We start from the raw sequence: 21,039 nt of genomic DNA on the forward strand, positions 1-21,039 counted from the left end.
ACAGTCCCATAACACCTGAAGAAATAAAAAGGGTCATAGGAAGTCTCCCAACCTAAAAAAGCACAGGACCAGATGGCTTCAGTGCAGAGTTCTATCAGACATTCATAGAAAACCTAACACCAATACTGTTCAAACTATTCCACAAAATAGAAACAGAAGAAACTCTACCCAACTCGTTTTATGAGGCCACAATTACTCTGATACCAAAACCACACAAAGATCCAACAAAGAAAGAGAACTTCAGACCAATTTCTCTTATGAATATTGATGCAAAAATACTTAATAAAATTCTTGCCAACTGAATCCAAGAACACATCAAAACAATCATCCACCATGATCAAGTAGGCTTCATCCCAGGGATGCAGGGAAGGTTCAATATAAGGATATCCATCAATGCTATCCACTACATAAACAAACTCAAAGAAAAAACCATATGATCATCTCATTAGATGCAGAAAAAGCATTTGACAAAATCCAGCATCCTTTCATGCTAAAAGTATTGGAAAGAACAGGAATTCAAGGCCCATACCTAAACATCATTAAAGCAATATACAGCAAACCAGTAGCCATCATCAAACTAAATGGAGAGAAACTTGAAGCAATCCCACTAAAATCAGGGACTAGACAAGGCTGTCCTCTCTCTCCATATCTTTTCCATATAGTACTTGAAGTTCTAGCTAGAGGAATTAGACAACATAAGAAGGTACAGGGGATACAAATTGGAAAGGAAGAAGTCAAATTATCACTATTTGCAGATGACATGATAGTCTACTTAAGTGACCCGACAACCGCCACCAGAGAACTCCTACAGCTGAAAAACAACCTCAGCAAAGTGGCTGGTTATAAAATCAACTCAAGCAAATCAGTGGCCTTCCTAGACTCAAAGGATAAGCAGGCTGAGAAAGAAGTTTGAAAGGAAACAACACCCTTCAAAATAGCCACAAACAATATAAAATATCTTGGTGTGACTCTAACCAAACAAGTGAAAGATCTATATGACAAGAACTTCAGGTCTCTGAAGAAGGAAATCGAAGAAGACCTCAGAAAATGGAAAAATCTGCCATGCTCGTGGATTGGCAGGATTAATATAGTTAAAATGGCCATCTTGCCAAAAGCAATCTACAGATTCAATGCAATCCCCATCAAAATCCCAACTCAGTTCTTCACAGAGTTAGAAAAAGCAATTTTCAAATTCATCTGGAATAATAAAAACCCCAGGATAGCTAAAACTATTCTTAACAACAAAAGAAATTCTGGGGGAATCAGTATCCCTGACTTCAAGCAATACTACAGAGCAATAGTGTTAAAAACTGCATGGTATTGGCACAGTGACAGACAAGTGGACCAATAGAATAGAACTGAAGGTCCAAAAATGAATCCACACACCTATGGTCACTTGAATTTCGACAAAGGAGCCAAAAACATCCAGTGGAAAAAAGATAGCCTTTTCAACAAATGGTGCTGGATCAATTGGAGGTCAACATGCAGAAGAATGAGAATTGATCCATTCTTATCTCCATGTACTAAACTTCAATCCAAGTGGATCAAGGACCTCCATGTAAAACCAGACACACTGAAACTAATAGAAAAGAAACTGGGGAAGACCCTTGAGGACATGGGCACAGGGGAAAAGTTCCTGAACAGATCACCAATAGCTTATGCTTTAAGATCAAGAACTGACAAATGGGACCTCATAAAATTACAAAGTTTCTGTAAGGCAAAGGACACTGTGAAAAGGACAAAACAGCAACGATCAAATTGGGAAAGTATATTCACCAACCCAACATCTGATAGAGGGCTAATATCCAATATATACAAAGAACTCAAGAAGTTAGACCCCAGGGAACCAAATAACCCTATTAAAAATGGGGTACAGATCTTAACAAAGACTTTTCACCTGAAGAAATTCGGATGGCTGAGAGGCACCTTAAGAAGTGCTCAACATCATTAGTCATTAGGGAAATGCAGATCCAAACAACCCTGAGATTTCACCTTATACCAGTCAGAATGGCTAAGGTCAAAAACTCAGGAGACAGCAGGTGTTGGTGGGGATGTGGAGAAAGAGGAACACTCCTCCACTGCTGGTGGGGCTGTAAGATGGTACAACCACCGTGGAAATCAGTCTGGAGGTTCCTCAGAAAACTGGACATGAGACTTCCAGAGGACCCTGCTATACCTCTCCTGGGTATATACCCAAAGGATTCCCCGGCATGCAATAAAGACACATGCTCCATTATGTTCATAGCAGCCTTATTTATAATAGCCAGAAGCTGGAAAGAACCCAGATGCCCCTCAAAGGAGGAATGGATACAGAAAATGTGGTATATTTACACAATGGAATACTACTCAGCAATTAGAAACAATGAATTCACAAAATTTTTAGGCAAATGGTTTGATCTGGAAAATATCATCCTAAGTGAGGTAACCCAATCACAAAAGAATACACATGGAATGCAATCTCTGATAAGTGGATATTAATTAGCCCAGAAGCCCTGAATACCCAAGGCACAAATTGCATAACAAATGACTCTCATGAAGAAGTATGGAGAGGGTTCTGATCCTGGAAAGGATTGATCTAGCATGGGAAGGGAATATAAGGACAGAGAAAAAGGAGGGAGGTGATGGGAGAAGGAATGGAGAGAAGAAGGTTTATGGGACATATGGGGGGCAGCGGATCCGGGAAGGGGAAATCATTTGGAATGTAAACAAAGAATATAGAAAATAAAAATATTTAAAAAAATAGAAATCAGTTTTGTCCTTCTCTGTCCTCATATCCAGTCACTCAGACCTTCTCCTACAAACTTCCTTCTGCAAAATCATTGCTTTATCTCATCCCTCAACTCCAGGACGAATTTTCTTGAACTTGCAGACCATACTAGCCAGGGAAGCATTCTCACCCCCATCTCTACAACAGACACATTGCTGTGGTACTCACCTTCTCCAGCATTTTCTGCAGATCTTCAACTTTCCTCCCTGTTCATCTCACTATCTCAATACCCAGTTCCAGAAGACATTCTTTGTAAGAGAAGCCAAGATTGCTAGAAAAGCAGGTAGTTGAAGTGCAGATCTTCATTCTTCCTCTTCCAAATGCAATCAACCAATTTTATCATAGCTCTGTAACTCTATGGCCTCATTCAAATGGGAATTATTTATATTCTAGAGAAACACCCCAATTTCCTCTCTCCTGTGGACATTCTCAAAGCCCCACCAAGCCCAACATCTAAGTTTAATTCATTCTTAGGTGTTAGCTTCCAATATCTAGAAATACATATGACTTGTAACCTTTTGTGGCCAAACTTATCAGATTCCTAGAAGAATATTTTATAATATATCATAATCTTTTAAGAATTAAGAGGACAAAATAAATGAAGAAGCAAAACACATACCCAATAAAGGCAAGACTAGATATCAGTACCTAGAATTACAATCTTATCAAACACATATGCATAAATGCCACAATTAATAACAGCCAGGAAAACATGTGTCCACAAAATCCCAGTAATCCTACCATTACAGGATTTTAATGTAATGGAAGGATTACATTAAAACCATAACAGGCTCTTTAAAATATATTATAGTCGAAAGAGATGAGAAAAACCTGAAAATAGCCTTTACTAATATGATAGAAGTTTTTAAAGAGAAAATTATTAACTTCAATATATCTATGAAAACTAAACAAGCATTGGAAAAAAAGGAATAAAACAATGAAAATAAATCAATAAAGTAAATTCAAATGGAGGAAAATCTGAAAATGAAATATTTTAAACTTGAACAGAAAACTCAGAATTAAGCTCATATACAAAATAGAGAGAAGAACGAGAGCATCTAAGGCACTAAAGACAAAATGGAATAAATGGATATCTCAATCAAAGCAAATGTTATATCTAAAATGCTCTGGGTACAAAACATCCATAAGTCCTGGGGCTCTAGAAAAAGACAAAATCTATGAGTAGTAAGAATAGAGGAAGGAAAACTCCACATCAAAGGCACATAAAATATTTTGAACTAAATCTTAGGAAATTTAGTTTCTCCAAATTTTCTCTAAATAGAATTTCTCTAACCTAAAGTAGAAGGTAACTATTCAGGGATAAAAGAAGCATTTAAAACATGAAAAAGACTTAATCAGAAAAGAAAGTCCCCACATAATAATCTAAAAACTAAACATACAGAACAAGAATAACAAAAAAGAATGTTAAAACCTGCAAAGCAAAAGACCAAATAAGATATAAAGGCTAAGCTATAAGAATAACAACGGACTTCTCAATGGGAACTGCAAAAGCCAGAAAGTCCTAAACTTTCTGATTCGCATATATTATATGTTCATAAGCGAAACTGGTCTATAATTTTTGTTTTGCTTGTCTTTATATATAGTTTAAATGTCATGATAACTCTGATTTAATACAAGAAAGTGGGCAGCGTTCCTTCTCTTTCTATTTTATGGAGTAAATTGAGGAGAATAGGCATTAACACTTCTTTCAAAGTTTGGTAGAATTCTAAATTTTCTTTCGATTGAAATAGTTTTAATTAATGCATCTATTTCAGTGGGGTTATGGGTCTGATCTTGATTTAATTTGGTGGGTGGTATCTATCAAGAAAATTATCTACTAATTTTACATTTTCCAATTTTGTGTAGTGCTTATTTTTAAAATAGTTCTTATGATTAGCTTTATTTGTAGTTATGTCTCACTTTTATCTCATATTTTATTAACTTAAGTCTTTTCTCCATTCTTTTAAACTAATTTGGGTAATGGATTATTAATCATACTGATTTTTCAAAACAGTTTGTTTCGTTGATTTTTTTTTAATATTTGCTGGTTGATTTATTTTATTTTATTATATTTTATTTGTTATTTCAGCCATGAGTTTGATTTTTATTCTCTGCTCCTTTTCGGTGTGATTTCTTCTTTTCTTTTCACAGTTTTCAGGTGTGCTGTTACTAGTATGTGATCTGTCCTGGCTTCATTTGTCAGTGGTTGTTGTCATTGTTGTTTTCATTGCTTTTTAAAAATATAGGCACTTAGCGCTAGAGGGTAGTGCTTACCATCTAGAATTTCCTTCATTGTGTCTCATAAACTTGTTGTAGGTAATGGAACTTAGAATGCCCTCAGACCTTAATATAACGGATGCCATGATGGAAGTACTATTCAGGCTATAAAACTTAGTGTGTAAAAAATACCACTTGCACAGATGAAAAGAAAGACCTAATCCATTAAAGTCCATAGTACTGGGAAAAAAATTTCTAAATGTGCTGATCTTGCATTTTGACTCCAGAAGTGATACTTCTGAGTTTCAGGAATAAGCTATGAAATGGGTAACTGGGGATAGTCACCACCAAGTCTCATATGCCAGGAAAGCAAGAGGCTCCCAGAACCCAGTAGGGAAGAGATTAGCTGAAAAGCCCAACAAAGGGGATAGACAACCTATAGAGACCATAGCCATTGTCAGGAAAGGCCCCTGGTTGGGGGATGGGGCCACCCACTCTTTCTAAATTTTTACGCAGAATGGCTCCTGCCTAAAGGAAATATGGCGACAAAGTGTGGAGCAGAGACTGAAGGAGAGGCCATATAGAGACTGCCCCACCTGTGAATCCCTCCCACATACAGACACCAAACCCAAAAACTATTGCAGATGCCAAGAAGTGCTTGATCCCTATTATAACTGTCTCCTGAGAGGCTCTGCCAAAGCCTAACAAATAGGAAGGTGGATGCTCTCAGCCAACTATTGGACTAAGCATGGGAAACCCAATGGAGGAGTTCGAGAAAAGACTGACAGAGCTGAAGGGGTTTGCAACTCCATGGGAAGAACAACAATATCAACCAACCAGATACCACAGAGCTCCCAGTGACTAAATTACCAACCAAAGATTACACATGGACGGACCCGTGGTTCCAGCTGCATATATAACAGAGGATGGCATTGTCGGGCATCAATACGAGGAGACGCCTTTGGTCCTATGAAGGCTTGATTCCCCAGGGTAGGGCAATTCCAGGACTGTGAAGTAGGAGTGTGTGGATAGGAGGGAGAGGACAATCATAAAAGCAGGTGGAGGGAAGATGGTATAAGGGTTTCTGGAGGGAACATGTTGAAATGGGATGACATTTGAAATGTAAGTACATAAAATATCCAATATAAAATAAATAAATTAAAAAAGAAAGACAACTAAACCAGTAAACATAATACACCTTATAAACAATGTAAAAGGCAAAAACAAAAAAAGACAAAACAAACAAAAAGCAATCACCAAACAACCAGCAAACAAAAGAAAACAAAACCTTCATTTCATTAGTTGCAGAAAAATCTTCTGTCAAAGTCTAATGCATATTAATGGTAAAAGTCCTAGAGAAATTAGTGATACAATGGACAGACCTCAACAAAATAAGGACAGTTTGTGGCAAACTCAAAGCCATCATAAATTTAAATGTAGAGAAATTCAAATAAATTCCATTAAAATCAGAAACAGAAGAACTTGCCCATGCTCTTCATACCTACCCTATATAGTATTTGAAGTCTTAGGTAGAACAATAAGACAACTCAGGAGATCAAGAGGATACAAATTAGAAATAAAGAAATCAAAGAATCTTTTTTCACTATAATGCAATAATATTGCTAAGTGACATTAAAAATTCTACTGTGAAAGTCCTACAGTTGATAAATACATTTAACAAAATATCAGGATAGAAAGTTGATATGTAGAAATTAGTAGGCTTACAGTAAACAAACTATAAATAGATTGAGAAAGAAATCAGGGAAAAACGCATAGGGTGGTGCTGGCATAAGCCTTTAATCTGAGCATTCATGAAGAAGAGGAAGGCAAGTCTCTGAGTTTGAGTCCAGCCTTAAATACAGAGAGATTTCCAGTACAGTGAGCTACACAGAGGAAACCCTGTCTCAAAAAGCAAGAAAAGAAAATGAAACAAAATAATCAATCAAACAATATATCTATTTATTATATTATATATAATAGATATTATGTATATAAAATATATTGGGGTAACTTTAACAAAGAAAGTACAAATTTGGACAATACAAACTTTTTGTCAATGAAGAAAGAAATTAAAAAACATGTAAGAGGATGAGAAGATCTCCCATCCTCAAGTATTGGTAGGATTAATATGGTGAAAATGGTCATTTTACCAAAAGTAATCTATAGATTCAACATCAACCTAAGAAAACTGAAACACAATTCTTCATGAATTCAAAAATGACAATATTCAGATTCATATCGTAACACACAAACACAGTCACATAGACAAGTAGACACACATACACACATAAACCACATAAACACACAGACACACACAGAGAGAGACAGAGAGGCAGAGAGAGAGAGAGAGAGAGAGAGAGAGAGAGAGAGAGAGAGAGAGAGAGAGAGAACACCCCCCCAAACAAACAGAAAACAGAATAGCTAAAATAATCCTGAATAAAAAAAGAACTACTGTGTCACCATCTTCAATATTAAATGTTACTACACTGGTACAGAAATAAAATCATCATGGTACTGGCATAAAAACAGACATTGAAGTTAAATTGAAAATCCAGCAATAATACCACATACATGTAGACACCTTTATTTTGATAAAAAAGCCAGAAACATACCCTGGAGTAGGGGAAGCATATCTTCAGTAAATTTTGCTGGTCAACCTGATTGGTGCAAACAGAGGAATGTATATCAACACGTGTTAACTGTTTATCATTCTGCCCAAAACTAATTTACTAATGGATCAACAACCTCAACATACAACAAGATATATTGTCTCTGATAAAAGTAAGTAGCACATGGCCTTGAGTCATTGGCACAGGAAAATTCATTCTAATAATTTTCTGCTACTGCCATAGGTCAATGTCTGGCTCAGTCACCATCAGAAAAGCTTAAACCTCAGTAGTCTACAACAAATAAAGTCCTCTAACTACATAATATACAGAAAGAGAGAGCCCTTGAAACACCTAGCCCTAAATATGATGCTTACATCAAATTACTGCCTTCGGGGTTCAAGGAACTCTGTGGACGAGGAGCAGAGTCATTTTAGATGGAAAACACCAACAAAATAACAACATCTAATATCAACAGAATGAAACAAAATAATAAATCAATCATATACACATACACATACACATATACATATATAATATCTTGGGGTAACTTCAACAAAGCCATTAAAAATTTGGATAATACAAACTTTCAGCCATTGAAGAAAGAAATTGAAAAATGTATCAGGATGACACCTAACACAACGGGACTGAGGCACATATGAGCTCACAGACATCTTCACAGGTGCAGCAATATGGGGTCCGGGCAACACAAGTGAGAAATGAACACAATATCCCATTTCCAATGAGAAAGCCTTCTTCAACTGACCACAGCTTAGATAGGAAAATTTTGGTTTCTCAAATGGACTGTCTCTGAGTTTACACACTACACTTAGGAGAGATACTCAAGAGTAGACTGTTAATAAAAACAACCTTAGTGGTTTTTGGTACACATTCTTTTTTTTGTCCAATCATATTTTGCCTATTATTTACCTTACTGAACTTATGCTTATCTATTATAGTGTCTAGAAAAAGATATTATTTCAAACAGTTTCAAAATCTCATTATAATCTGAATTCAATATTCACAGCATGTGACAATTCAAAGTTGACTTCAACTAAAATTAGTACTGTAGGTCTCTTGTTTTCCATCATCCTTTATGAAAATTCATTGTAACTAGGTGAAAAATATGTACTAAAGTACGAAATAAAGGAATTACTCCTTTTAGGTTGGCAATTTGGATATTTGAAATTGAAAAAATGAAACTTATTTCTAATTTAAAATGTACTGGATGATGCAAGAGTGTCCCTTTTTATCTGGAAGGCAAACACCACACTTGACTTAAGGTCTACTCATAAAGAAAAAATTCATGCTTGGTACAGAGACCCTAGTTGATAGTTTATTGGTATCACTTTCCTGAACCAGTGTAATTTCTAACTACATTCTAAATACTTATTTGTATACATAAATAAATATGGCTCTCCCTCCTCATCAAAGATGATTCTTTTTCAGGATAAAGAAAACTTTGTAAAAAATCTAGAAACTGGTCAAAGGAAAAGAACAGCTGACTTTAAGGTACCTGATACCAACTGACGCATCCACAATACAATCTCTCTCTAAGGCTCAAGTAACATTGCAGAGGAAATGGTAGAAAGATTTTAAGCACCAAAGTATCATAACATCTGATGCTATATAGTATCTTCCATGAGAGACATGGAAAATATACCCATGAATTCTCACAAATATGATTGCCTAGATAAGACATGCAAAACCACAATGCCAACTGACATGTAAACATGGATAGGGAAAATCACTCAAACAACCTTACATTTAGATGAATATCTACAGGCAATTAATGGCTGCCTATAAATGGAGAGAGAGAGAGAGGGAGAAGAGAATGATTCTTCTCAAGAGATTACATTTACCAGAGCAAAGAATGGTTTAGCAGATATGTGCTGTATGATTGACAGTTTTTTTTTCTTCTTTCATTGCAGAAATGTTCGGCATGTCCTTGAGGTCCTCCATGCATTTTTAAATAATTTTAATTAGAAATATTAATTTTATGCTAATAAGCTTCAGCTAGTTATAATTGTGTTCATATTTAAAGCCTAATCTACATTTTTATAGATGATTTCATAAGAATCCTGTCCTTATCAACCTTATCTTATCTGTATAGTCCTCTATAGGTATAATTCTACAAATCACACCTTTTTCAAGTGTATGGTTCCCATTTTAAGTTCAGTATTTAAAATGACACAAGGAAAGGCCATCCAAAGACTACCCCACTTGTGGATCCATCCCATATATAGTTCCCAAACCCAGACACTTGTGGATGCCAAGAAGAGCTTGCTGGCAGGAGCCTGATACAGCTGTCTCCTGTGAGGCTCTGCCAGAGGCTGACATATACAGAGGCAGATGCCCCCAGCCAAGCATTGAACTGATTACAGGTTCCCCAATGGAAGAGTTAGAGAAAGAACTGAAGGAGGTGAAGGAGTTTGCAGCCCCATAAGAACAACAATATCATCAACCAGACCCCTCAGAGTTCCCTGGTACTAAATCATCAACCAAAGATTACACATGGAAGGACCCATGGCTCCAGGTGTAATTGTAGTAGATAATGTCCTTATCTGGCTCCCATGGGAGAAGAGGCCCTTGGTCCTTTGACGGCTAGGTGCCCCAGTATAGGGAAATGCCAGGGCAGGGAAGTGTGAGTTGGTGGATGGGTGGGGAAGCACCCTCTTAGAAACAGGGGAAGGAGGGATATGATGTGGGTTTGCAGAGTGGAAACCAGGAAAGGAGAGATAACATTTGAACTGTAAATAAATAAAATATTCATTTTAAGACAGACAGACAGAGAGAGAGAGAGAGAGAGAGAGAGAGAGAGCCAGTCAGTGGTGGCACATGCCATTAAACCTAGTACTTAAAAGGCACAGGCAGGCAGATTTCTGAGTTTGAGGCCAGCCTGGTCTATAGTGTAAGTTCTAGGACAGCCAGGGCTATACAGGTAAACCTTGTCTCAAAAAACCAAAAAGAAGAGAGAAAGAGAGAGAGAGAGAGAGAGAGAGACAGACAGACAGACAGACAGACAGACAGACAGACAGAGACACAGAGACAGAGACAGACAGAGACAGAGACAGAGAGAGAAATAAAATTACATGACCAGTATATATTTTTATAAGATTCAAAATATTCAAGATAGAACTTTGAATATTTTCTGCATAAGATCAACTATATTTTCATCATATTACTACATAGCATTTATAATCCCCTATGACTCAGGAAAAAATATTTTAAATTAGATATTTTATTTACATTTCAAATGTTACCCCCTTTTCTCGGTTTCCCCTCCACAAACAACAATCCCATCCCCCTTGAAAATATTTTTAATACATTTCAAATGTAATCCACCAGCAAGTATTTTCTCAGTTTGTCTTCAAAGTAAATGGAAAAAATGTCTACCAGCTCTTTTAAAATATTATAAAATGAACATTCTTCTTCATTCTCTTCATGATCAAGGCTTCAATAATCACGGAGGTAGTAACAGAGCTAATGGTAATGACTCCAGCAGGTAAAAGCTCTCAGAGGCTGAAGAATAACCAAAATCAGCTTTCATTCTAGACCTAAAGGAAACATGTTAATAGACCTTAGGTGATAATAACAGGAGGAGAGGGCTGTTGGAAAAGTGCTTTATCTGGATTGAGGAAAATGAGCATTTGGCCTGATGGTGTGTCCACAAGTTCAAGAAACACCTCAAGTATACCAGCATAATTAAGGAAGCTCATGGTTTTTGTTTGTTTGTTTGCAGCCTTAACAACATTGAAAGACACACTGGAGAAGGGAAGACATTTTTGCAGAGGTAACAAAAGCAAGATAATCAGGCTTTTTTCTAAGCTTTTGATACAGATATACATAAATCACACAGTCCAATAAATCAACTGTCATATATGAATATCAATCATATCCCTAGTACTTTTTCTCATATACTAGGCATGACTGTAAATAAGACAGGTCCAGTAAATTTTTTCACTGATAAAAACTCTACGAAATTTCAAATATTTAATAAATTATCAAAAAACTAATGCCAAAATATATAATATTTAGCAACCTAAAAAAGTGCTGAGACTGAAAGTATCAGTTTTATGAAATGCAATATCAATTTTAAACTTAAAAGTTTCAGAAGTACAGTATTTAAATACTGATATTTTGCATAATCAAAGGGGAAAATATTTCTGATATTACTTGTTCACAGAAATGTTATTCAGTGTTCCCACATTTAAAAGGGCATTGTTACTCCAATTCATAAAATGTTTAATGGGGTTTCACATAGGGTCTAACTGACAGCAAGATCTCAAAAAGCATTAACGTGTTCTCCATTATTATTAATACCTCATTCCCAATGACAAATATGCTTGCTACATTTCAAGGTCAAGGCTTCTTGTTTCACAACACAATTGTGTCTAAACCTTAAATGAATAAGTGAGGATTCAGGTAAAATCTTTGCAAATACTTCCAGAAATGCTGCTGAAATACTGCCTACAGTTACATTGAATAGATTTCTTAAAGTTCCATTCACTTCTATGTATCTTATGAAACAATTTGTATGTAATTATTGGCTTCCTTTGCTGATATAAAAGACAAATGAGCACAAATACCCAAATCAAACACTCAAGACATCCGAGGTAATTTTGACTACAGAATTTAAATCTGTGTTTCCCATGATAAATATTTATATGATAGGATAATAAGCTTTTGAGAAAAACACATTGTAGACCAATTAGTTTTAGCACTAACTACCAATACTAACTTCTTCATGACTTATTTATACTTTGTGCCTTTAGCACCTTTAATAACATTGCCATTGCTTTGACTCCACTTTATTCCATAGATCACTTTTCTGAGTTGACCAGTTTACTTTTATTAATGGTTGTCAGTTGCAGACTAAGATCATGAGAGTATTTATGTAAATTATATACAAATACTATATGAATTACAATGTAATTTAAAAATACAGATATATTATATATATATATATATATATATATATATATTCTGATCACTAAGGGTCAAATTAATAATATATTTTGAAATATTTTCCCTTTGATAAAATACATTGAATTTTAAATAGCTGGAAATGAGAAGGTAAAATGAAAAGCAGTGGGAATACTTAGATCTATTCTCCTCTATTATTCAATAGGACCTTATTCAATAGGTTGCTACTGTATCTACCTATGTGCTTTTGTTATATTCTTGCATTTTGCACAAAAAGTATCGAAGGTCAAAAATACTAACATTTTGGGCTCAATCATACAGTTCTTGGAGCTGGGACTAGTTAGCCCTTCTATGCTATTTAGAAACAGAGCCCAGTACTTATATGAATTCACTAATACATCATGATATTTCAAGGGAAGAAATGTTGCCACACATACATACTCTTCTTGAGCTTCTATGAAAGGTTAGCTTTATACTGAGTTTTCTTGTGAGTAAAAAACTTTTTAAATTTTAATGAATATACTGATATGTCTAAGACTGGTTTTATTTTATTTTTATGATATGTGAATGTGTCCCCTTGAACCTCAGATTCAGCACCCAGATACCAATTATCAATACAAAGAGATATTTTATAAAGTAAGGCAAAAAGAAAAGGTTGCTGAAGCTGAATTTGGCAAAAACATCAGCAAGTAGCTTTGCTGGTGTAATTTTGAGAGGAAAATCAGGGAGAGCTGTGTTAGAATGAGCTAGGACTATTTGGTAAGTTCTGACTGGACATATTAGGGTAGTCAAATGGGGATTTCCATTTGCTGAACAATTTGATAGTTAGACATTTGTGATCAGCCTCAGGAGGAATGAATCAGGCATAAGAAAGTGGCCAAATACAGGTACAGACCTTAGCTAGCCATAGGGATGTGGAAGTGGATAAAAAGACAAATCCAAAGTTTTAGCAGGGAAGAAGGAAGGGGTCCAGAGACAGACCTGACAATGCCATGTTTGCCATGCTTGGGCCTGTTTGATCCATTCAAACTGTGTGTGTGTGTGTGTGTGTGTGTGTGTGTGTGTGTCTGTGTAAATTAAAATAGATGTTCTTAATGTAATACATACCTATATGGTTATCTTTAGTCTACTTTATCTGTTTCTCCCCATATACACTCCCATCCAGAAACACTGCCTTTCTGTTTCTTATTAGAGAAGCAAACAAACATAAATTAAAATAAAATATCAGTAAAGTGAAAACAGGAACATCAGAATATGCCACGACAAATCAACAGAATGAAAAGACTCCAAGAAAAGACAAGAGAAACAAATACAGAAACAGAGATATATTCGTTTGTATATTTAGGGATCAAATTAAAACAAAATGAGAAACCATATATGTAAAATACATGAAGGTTAGAGAGAGACAGAGAGAGACAGAGAGAGACACACAGAGAGGGAAACAAAGAAAGAAGGAAGGAAGTAAGGAAGGAAAGAAAGAAAGAAAGAAAGAAAGAAAGAAAGAAAGAAAGAAAGAAAGAAAGAAAGAAAGAAAGAAGGAAAGAAAGAAAGAAAGGAAGGAAGGAAGGAAGGAAGGAAGGAAGGAAGGAAGGAAGGAAGGAAGGAAGAAAGGAAGGAAGGAAGGAAGGAAGGAAGAAAGAAAGAAAGAAAGAAAGAAAGAAAGAAAGAAAGAAAGAAAGAAAGAAAGAAAGAAAGAAAGAAAAGATAAAATTTAAAAAATAAAAAATAAGCCTTACCACAATACTATTATGAGACAAGGAAGAGATGCCAGCCTACCCTTAAGATTAGTTTGTTTTCCCAGTGAGTCTCCCTTGCAAAAAATCTGAATTTTTTATTTGCAAGTGGTTATCACTTAGATATAACTTGGTATGGATGGGTTCATATGTCTACTTCTTCACTTCAAGGATCACATTTGGTGCAAACCTATATGGGCCCTCTGGATGTTGCCACATTCTTTGTGAGTTCACATGTGCTATTTCCTTGTTGACTTCCATACCCTTTGTCTAACATGATCTTTCTATCTTGTTTTCCTTGGAGTTTCCTGAGCCCTGAGAGAAAGGGTTTGATGGAAGAATCCATTTTTAAGATGTATATTGTTTTCCTATTATCTGGCTTTGGTTCTTTGTGCTTGTTTCCATATTCTTCAGGATGATGCTTCTCTGATTATGGCTAAGTAAGACACTTATCTATTAGCATAAGAGAATGTCATTAAGACTCCTTGCTTCATTTCGTTAGCAGGACTGTTTTATATTTAGCTTTTCTCCAGGTTAATGGCCTATCTAGTCCCAGTTTTGTTCTCTGTTTTTGTTGCTTTTTTTGTATTTTTTGTTTTTTTTTTTATTTTGTTTGCCACACACCCATTGTAGGATATGGGTTCTATCTCCTTGTATGGAGATGGACCTTTATGACTTTAAATACCAAGTCATATGCTGGCTAGTTACTACCACAAGTTTTGTGCTACCATTGAACTATCTTGTCCTGCATTGTAGGTAGGTGGTATTATAAATGATAGAGTGTTTACATTTCTTCTTTGGTACCATGCAGTCTATTGTGAAATACAAGAACACTAGTAAATAGTATTGACGGTTCTAAGTAGGCCTAAGCTCAACTTTCTGTATTTAATAAGTTGTCTATGTGTTGTCTTGGGAAATAGGATATTGTCATCAATTTGTGGACAGCAAAATAGCCTTGGACATAGACTGGATTGCTTAGTGGTTACCATGAAACCCTTAATCCCAAAACTCAATTAAATGTATCAATTCTTTGTACTAGAAGTTTTACTTTGTGATAAGAGATATTCAGTCAATGCTCTGTCTTTCTATTATTCAGCCATGCCAGTTAAATTGTCTTAATATATGCATACATTTTAGAAGGCTTCTGGCTTATTAGACTTCCCTACTAGTCCCCAGATGGCCTCTAATTTTAGCTCTTTATCACCATTAGTTCTTCCTTCCATCTCCTTTTGCCCTGTCCGTGCTTGATCTTCCTCTTCCAATTACATATCTGTGGGAGACCAACCTGTGAAAAACCAGACTCTCAACAGCTCTCACCTTGAGAGTCCACTGACCTTGCAGTTTGCAGCTGAACTATCCCCTTCTTCACACAAGGCTGATCAACTGGTTCTTATCCTGGCCAAAAACCTGGGGTTGTCTAGGAGGAACCAGTATTCCAGAAAAACTGCTGGATGCCACAGTCAACATCTCTCCCGGATGACCTTTCCTCTTTCTGTGCTTCGTTCCCCTCAGCCCCTCCCTACTTCCTCTCCAGTGCATTCAAAACCAGGCGTTTTGCTCTTCCTTAAAGAGGCTTTGACAAGACACCCCTTTTTGCTTGGCCTTGCTCTCTTTTCCTGCCCATTTCTCTTTCAGGCTCGGTCCTCCTGGACTCCCTGAATAACTAGGTCCCGTGGGATGGGATACATATCAAGTATTTATACATAAGTAACTACTCAATTTCTCTTCTCTGGGGAGATCTGTCACTGATATTCTAGTATTAAATATGTAACCTAAATGGTTAGATGGATTGTATCTTTTTTTTTAAAAATCATTGAATTAAGAGCTAATATCTCTAGTTAAGTGAATATATACAATATCTTTATTTCTGGGACTGGATTACAGCACTAAGAATGAGGTGGGTGTTTTCTATTTTCATCCTTTTAAATGAGAATTTTATAATAATTTTAGCTATTAAAAATAGTAAATACTTTATTGTATAAATATATCACATTTTATTTATCAACTCAGCTCTCAAGGGACATCTAGGTACTTTCAAATTGATGGCTATTATAGTAGAGCAGCAATGAACATGGATGAACACGTGTCTCTCTGATAGGATAAGGCATTCTTGAATATGCTTCCAACAGTGATGAACCTGGACCTTCACGAAGATCTATTTTCCATCCTCCTCAGGGAATACCACATTGATTTCCATAGTGGCTAGACAAGTTCCCTCTCTTACTAGCAATAAATGACTGTTGCCCTTACTCCAGATCCTTGCCACGATGAACTATTATTTCTTTTATTGATCTTAGCCAGTCTGAATGGTATAACATAAAATCGAAAATTAGTTTCGATTTTCATTTTCATGATGACTAAGGATGCTCAATATTTCCCAATAATTTGAGATTTCTCTTTTGTGAATTTGCCTAACTTGGGAGGTCTTAGCGTCATTAATGAATACTATCATTTCAATTTCAAAAATAGATATTTGGACTTTTTCCTTTCCTGCTTATATCTCCTTGATCTCTTTCAGTTGTTTTAATCCTCTAGCAATAACTTTATAAACTTCAAATACTATACTGAAAAGATTTGAAGAAAGTGGAAAACTTTGTCATGTTTATTATTTTAGCGAAAAGTTTTGGGTTTCTTTTTGTTTAGGTTAATATTGACTATGGGGTTGCTGTAAATTGTCTGTAGTATGCTGAGATATGTCTGTCATATTTCTCATATTTCCAGAACTCTTATCATGAAACTGCATTGGGCTTTGTCAAAGATCTTTTTGGCATACAATGCAATGTTATGTGGGTTTTGTTTGTTTCTATGCTGGCTTATATTTATCAGTTAATGTCTGTTGAACATCTTTAAAACATCAGGATGAATCCTATTGATCACTGTGTCTGACTTTTCTGACACTATGGATTCAGTTTGGAAATATTTCATTGAAAGTATTTACATCTGTGTTTGTCTTAGTCATTGCTCTATTGCTATGAAGAGACAATGCAACAAAGGCAACACATAGAAAAGAAATCCTTTAATTGATACTTCTTTTTTTCTAATTCTTTTTTTATTTAGTCGATATATTTTTTTATTTACATTTCAAATGATTTCCCCTTTTCTGGCTCCCCACTTCCCGAAAGTCCCATAAGCCCTCTTGTAAGGTTTAAAATAGTATTGTCATAATGGGAAGCATGGCAGCAGACATTGCACTCAAGTAAAAGTAGAGTGCTGCATCCTGTAGCACTCAGGCAGAGAGGGAGTCACTAGGCATAGGATGTTTTTTGGTGTGTTCTTGTTTTGTTTTTAAACTCCAAAGTCCTCTGCCTATGGCATACTCTTTTTAAAAAGGCCATTTATCCTGATCCTTTCAAATAGTGCTACTGCCTGCTGACTAAGCATTCAAATATATGAGCCTATGGCAGGCTTAGTTGTTCATACTATCATATTCTACTCCTGGGTCCCCACAGGGTTTTACATATATTAGAATGCAAAAAATGCATCTAGTCTTCAGAACTCACCCTCTATTATAGTCACAACAATGTTCAGTCTTTGAGACTTATGACAATGTCTTAACTATGAGTCCCTGTAAAACTAAAATATAAAAGGAGATCACATACTTTCAGTATTACAAAGGCACAGATAGCACATTATTAAAAAGGAAGAAAGGGACCATAGTTAGAAAATACTGGAACAGAGCACAACTGACAATTAGCAGTCCAAACTTCCAAAATCTGTATCTCCATGTACAATATCAAAGTGCAGTTCTCACATTCAATTCATTCATCTTTGTTGACTGCAACATAACTTTCTCTCTTAGTCTATTTCTATACCCATTTTGCAGCTTTCACTAGAAGGTAAAACATGCTTCTAGCATCTCTAATTTTCTGGGGCATCCAACATAGTTTTATGCAATGGATTCACTGGATCCCGAGGCAGCTACACCTCTGATCCAAACCTGCCCACAGGAGCTTAGAGAAACTGCTAAGGAACATTCTACAACCCCTTTCCTGTGTCCTTGATTCTAAGGCCAGAATCCCAAGACCAAAGTTTTCCCTACTAGTATGGCCCAATAATCCGTGACTGAAGTGTTCAATTACATTTTTAAACAAAAGGCTCAATGTCCATATGCTATCAACAAACAAAAAGGTCTGGCCTATCACAAAAATATCTCACTTTTGGTACCAACTTTTCTTAGTCACTTTTCTATCACTGTGAAGAGACATATCATTTAACTGGTAGCTTACATTCAGTTTTAGAAGTTAACTCCATTGTCATTATGACAGAAAATATTTAGGCATACAGTCAGACATGATGTTGGTAAGGCTATTGGGGGCTTCACTTTCATCTGCAGCCAGAGAAGAAGACAATGACTTGGTATGGGCTTTTGAAATCTCAAAGTCCACCTCCAGGGACACACTTCTTCCAGAAATGCCACACCTTTCAATCCTTTCAAATAGTTCTGTTGTAGTAAGACACTTGTCAGAAGGTACAAAGGAGGAGCTCTTTATGAATTTAAAGATTTAATTAAGTCACATATTCTCAGCCAGGAGCATGCACTCTTATGACTGTAAGCCCAAAGAGACAGTCTATAAAACAGGTGGTTTATAAAGGCGAACAACACAAGCTGGCATTCTCAGTTAATGCAGATATTGCTGATGGCAAGCATGACAGGATACTGTTACAAAATTCTGGGATAGCTGAGTTACCATAGTCTCACTGTTTTCATCAGGAAGGGTAGCTGACAGCGTTGCAGTTACAGAAGCAGAACAATGACAAGGGATTTATTGTTTCAGTAAGTACTATGACTGCCTGAGGGTCAGGCTTACCTCAGCTTTAGCAGGAGGTTAATTCAGGAATTAGCAAACATTTATTTCTGACTTCAGTCTACCCACTGGTGACTAAGTATTCAAATTTCTGAGCCTAAGGGGCCATTATTATTCTAACTACCACAATTATCATAAGAAATTGGTTTGCACTTATCTTTCTTTATTGGGACTTTATGCGGTTTAAGTAATCATGGCCTCTTGAAAAAAATTAGACAGTGTTTCTTCTGTTTCTGTTTTGTGGATAAAATTGAGATGTGTTTCTTCTTTGAAAGTATAGTAGATATCTGTGCTGACTCCATCTTGCCTTGGACTTTTATTGTTTGGTAGACTTTTAACAAAGTCTTCTGTTTTAGTAAGTATTAAATATCTGTTTAGATTACTTATCTGATATGCTACATGGCAAGGGATGGGACTACAGTAGTAACTGCAATATTTTTCGAGATGCATGTGAAGAAGGGATATCTGCTTCCCAACTGAGAGACCAGAAGGTTGTGAATAGACTGTTTCTCTAATTGTTGGCAGTGGACACAGTGGTATGGAGTCAAGAAAGAAACCGGGGTCTGCAGCAATGTTCAGAGGGTCTCTAGGGCATGGAGATAGAATAGGGGGATGAGCTCTTTAAGTGCCTTGTTACAGATCTGGGGCGAAAGCAAGAAGAATTGTGATGCAGTATAGGAAAAAAATGTGAAGATGGCCTGGCCATCTTCACTCAGAACAATGAATTGCCAGGTAGACAACATTTCTATGTATCAGCAATTGACAAAAAGGAATGGTAATGGGCTATATGATGGCAAGTGGTGAGTGGATCCAAAGGAATTTGGAAGCTGGGGTGTTATGGTGTCAAAAACAAGTAGCTAACAATGAAATGCTATAAAGTAAAATATTAAATTTTTGGACAGGCTAAATTTGCTGTCTTTTTGAAGGGTACAATGGAGCAGTGAAAACTAAAGGCAAGGGAGACTCTAGTGGAGGGATTTGGTGACCAACCCACAGTCAAACTCCCTGACCCATAATTTTTCCTATATAAGAGAACTGCAGGGACAAAAATGGGGAAGAGACTGAAGGAAAGGAGGTCTAGTAACCGGCCTAACTAGGAAGCTACCTCATTATGTAGGGCAGGGAGCACCAAAGCTTGACACCATTTTTTTTTTAATTTTCTATTGGTTATTTTATTTATTTATATTTCAAGTGTTATCCCCCTTCCCAGTTTCCCCTCCACAAACCCTCATCCCATCATACTTCCCCATTCCTATGAGAGTGCCCCCCCCCCCAGCCATCCTCCTGCCTCACTATTGAAACATTCTTCTATACTGAGGCCTTTACAGGACTAAGGGCCTCTCCTCACATGGACATCCTTTGCTACATATATAGATGGAGCCATGGGTTCCTTCATGTGGATTCTTTGGTTGGTGGGAGTTCTGGGGAGTCCGATTGGTTAATATTGTTGTTCTTTCTATGTGGTTTCAAAACCCAAGGCCTGACACTATTACTGAAGTTCTTATGAACAGGATTTGACATGACTGTCCTCTTAGAGGCCCTATCATCATTTGAGTAGGACAGAAGCAGATACACTCAACCATTGAACTGAAGTGGGGATGCCTATGGAGAAATTAGAGGAAGGATTAAAGAAGCTAAAGCATGGGAGACCCCATAGGAAGATCAACAATGTCAAATAACCTGGACCCTAGGGAATTCCTAGATATTGAGTCATCAACTAGGCATCCAAAAGAAGCTGGTCTGAGCCCCACATCCCCTTCCAATGACCACCCCTGCACATATATAGCAGACGACTGCCTGATCTGGCCTCAGTGGGAGAAGATGAGGACCAAGGGAGGGGCGATGCCAGGTGAGGGAGAGGGAGAGCACCCAATTGGAGGCAAGAAGTTCAGGAATGGGTTCAGGAACAGTGGAGAGGTGACAAGAAGAGGGCAACAGCTGGAATGTAAATAAATACAACAGTTAGTACAAATAAATAAAACAAA

The sequence above is a fragment of the Apodemus sylvaticus genome, chromosome 4 (genome assembly GCF_947179515.1).
Source record: "Apodemus sylvaticus chromosome 4, mApoSyl1.1, whole genome shotgun sequence".
Taxonomy (NCBI): Eukaryota; Metazoa; Chordata; class Mammalia; order Rodentia; family Muridae; genus Apodemus; species Apodemus sylvaticus.